This window comes from Colobus angolensis, unplaced genomic scaffold, assembly GCF_000951035.1.
Source record: "Colobus angolensis palliatus isolate OR3802 unplaced genomic scaffold, Cang.pa_1.0 Scaffold91, whole genome shotgun sequence".
Lineage (NCBI taxonomy): Eukaryota > Metazoa > Chordata > Mammalia > Primates > Cercopithecidae > Colobus > Colobus angolensis.
This window is the reverse complement of record NW_012123043.1, coordinates 7,349,778-7,353,187: the sequence shown is the minus strand read 5'-3', so window position 1 is coordinate 7,353,187 and position 3,410 is coordinate 7,349,778.

Sequence of the window (3,410 nt, the reverse complement as noted above, 5' to 3'; positions counted from 1 at the left end):
TTGTATTTTTAGTATAGACGGGGTTTCACTTTGTTAGCCAGGATGGTCTCGATATCCTGACCTCGTGATCCACCCACCTCAGCCTCCTAGAGTGCGTGCTGGGATTACAAGCGTGAGCCACCGCGCCTGGCCAGGAACTGATTTTTTTTTTATCTGCTCAGAGGGAGAGTAAAATGAGCATTGTGCTGGGCGCGTTGGCTCACGCCTATAATCCCAGCACTTTGGGAGGCTGAGGTGGGCAGATCACAAGGTCAGGAGTTCAAGACCAGTCTGGCCAACATGGTGAAACCCTGTGTCTATTAAAAATACAAAAATTAGTTGGGCATGGTGGCGCATGCCTGTAATCCCAGCTACTTGGAAGGCTGAGGCAGGAAAATTGCTTGAACAGGGACCCAGGAGGCAGAGTTTGCAGTGAGCGGAGATGGCGCCACTGTACTCCAGACTGGGCTACAGAGCGAGACTCCGTCTCAAAAAAAAAAAAAAAAAAAAAGAAAGAAAAAGAAAAGAAAAAGATCGTGGCGATTTAGGAGACTGGAGATGAGATCGAAGAGGCTGGTGTCTGATATTTGCTGCGTTTTGTGTGTGAGGGTTTTTCTGCTTTGTCCCTCTCTTTAGTTGCTCAGCATTCAGTTTTCTGTTGCATTCCTGTGCATCAGGGCAGGCGTTCTCAATGGGAGGAGGATACCATATTGCTTCTGGAATGGCGGATCACTGTGTTTGATGACAGAGTGGTGCATGTGACTGTCCTGAAAGAAGGCAAAAAAGCCAAGAACTTTTGGGTTGGGGGTTAATGCTAGTGTTGCCGGTTTCCTTCTTTGAGCTAATAGCCAAGGCCAGGTAGATAACACACTCCTGTTTGGTAGGTTGATATTAGCTACTTGGGAGGCTGAGGTGGGAGGACTATTTAAGCCCAAGAGTTTGAGTTGAGGTTGATATTAGCTCCATATGAGCTGAAATCAACAAACCTAGGTGAGGGGCTGTCCTTAAGCTACTTCCAAGTGTACAGAATGGAAGGCATATAGTGTCTGCACATAACTTCCCCATGCCTGCAGTGACTGAGGCAACTTTCAACCTTATGATTGTGGTGCTTTTTCTTTTCTTGTTTTTGCTTGATTTGACTGAGTAGGGAGGGCAGGGGTTTCTTTTTTGCATCTCTAAGAATTTACATAGGAGGTTTTTTGTTTTTATTTTTACCGCATGTCTAGAAACGTCTAAAATGTTTTGCCACATTTTCTAGACATCCACCTCTGAATGCATTCCCTTCCCCAGGACAATTTGCTGCTGAAAGTCACAGCTCAATTGGCATGGGGTGTAACCCAGTATTGCCTGAGGGAAGTTACTTATTATTATTAATTTTTAGACGGAGTTTTGCTGTTGTTGCTCAGGCTGGAGTGCAGTGGTGTGGTCTCGGCTCACTGCGACCTCCGCCTCCTGGGTTCAAGTGATCCTCCAGCCTCAGACTTCCGAGTAGCTGGGATTACAGGTGCCCACCACCATGCCTGGCTAATTTTTGTATTTTTTAGAGGCGGGATTTCACCATGTTGGCTGGGTTGGTCTCAAACTCCTGATGTCAAGTGACCCACCTGCCTCGGCCTCCCAAAGTGCTGGGATTACAGGCGTGAGCCACCGCACCCACCTGGGAAGGTACTTTTTTTAGAGGAATATTGAATTACAGAAGAAGGATCTTGCTGAGAAGTCCAAAGATGGAAGCAGGTGTACGTTCTTGAAATTAATTTCCCAGGTTATTTCAAACGGAATGACAAGTTATGCTAAGCCAATGTCCCTTCTTATCCTTCCCACTCAGCATAGACTCCTCTGGGTTCTTTGGGAATGTTTGCCTCCCTTGATCAGGTTTCATCTCCCCTCTAAAGGCTTCCCTGATGATGACTCCATCTCTATTATCTGCAGAACTCTTCATCTTGTTTTCAGTGTTACAATACCCTCTACAGCTTTTTCAGAAACTATTTTTTCTTAGAGACAGGGTCTTGCTCTTTTGCCTAGGCTGGAGTACAGGCAGTGGCACGGTCATAGCTCACTGCAGCCTCAAACTCTTGGGCTTAAACAGTCCTCCCACCTCAGCCTCCCGAGTAGCTAGGACCATGGGCATACACCACAATGCCTGGCTAATTTTATTATTTTTGTGTGTAGAGATAGGGTCTCATTATATTGCCCAGGCTGGTCTCAAACTCCTGGCTTCAAGAGATCCTTACTGCCTGGCCCTTTCAAAGTGTCACAATTACAGGCATGAGCCACCTCACTTGGCCCCTGTATGCTTTATCACTGTTCATGTCACATTGACTTTTAATTGTGATTTCCCCTTTTCTTTCTTCCTCTGTGGTGGAAGGGTCTGCACAGTGACCAGAGTATTTTAGACACTCAATACACTTTTCCTTAACTCAAGTGACAATTTCCATAGCCTCTTTTTTCCAACACACAGGCTCCCTCCCGACATAACAAGTAATTTATGAATTCATTTCAAAGAGCAATTTTATGTGTGAAAAAGTCTATCTTCAATTTTTACATTGTTTTTTATTTGTAGTATTTGAGATTTTTTTTTTTTGAAAAGCTATCATTATTAGTGATGACTTGAAACCTAAGGTTTTAAATCAGTTAATATAAGGTCTACTTGACTAATTTTTTCCAGTGGTAGCCTGAGGTTCATTGAAACATTGTCATTGCTATGAAAAGCACTTCATTATGCAGGATATCATTCATATCCAGTTTTCTAAGATGGCTGAGGACATTGTTTTTTAAACTTTTCTGTTTTTTAAATTGACAAAAATTGTATATATTTGCTGTCTACAGCATGATGTTTTGAAATATGTGTACATTGTGGAATGGTAAGTCAAGCTAATTAATATATGTATTACCTTACATACTTAGCATTTTTTGTGGTGAGAACCCTTAAAATCTACTCTTAGCAATTTTCTTTTTCTATTTATTTATTTATTTGAGACAAGCTGGAGTGCAGTGGCGCAATCTCAGCTCACTGTAATCTCTGCCTCCTGGGCTCAAGCGATTCTCGTGTCTCCACCTCCCAAGTAGCTGGGACTACAGGTGTGTGCCACCACACCTGGCTAATTTTTTGTATTTTAGTAGAGATGGGTTTCATCAGGTTGCCCAGGGTGGTCTCGTACTCCTGAGCTCAGGTGATCTGCCCGTCTCAGCCTCCCAAAGTGCTGGCATTGTAGGTGTGAGCCATCACGCCCGGGCTTTTTTTTTTTTTTTTTTTTTTGAGACAGAATCTTGCTGGGTTGCCAGGCCGGAGTGCAGTGGGATGATCATGGCTTTCTTCAGCCTTAACCTCCTGGGCTCAGGCAATCCTCTTGCCTCAGTTTCCAGAGTAGCTGGGACTACAGACTCACACCACCACAACAGGCTAATTTTTAAGTTATCTGTAGAGGTGAGAT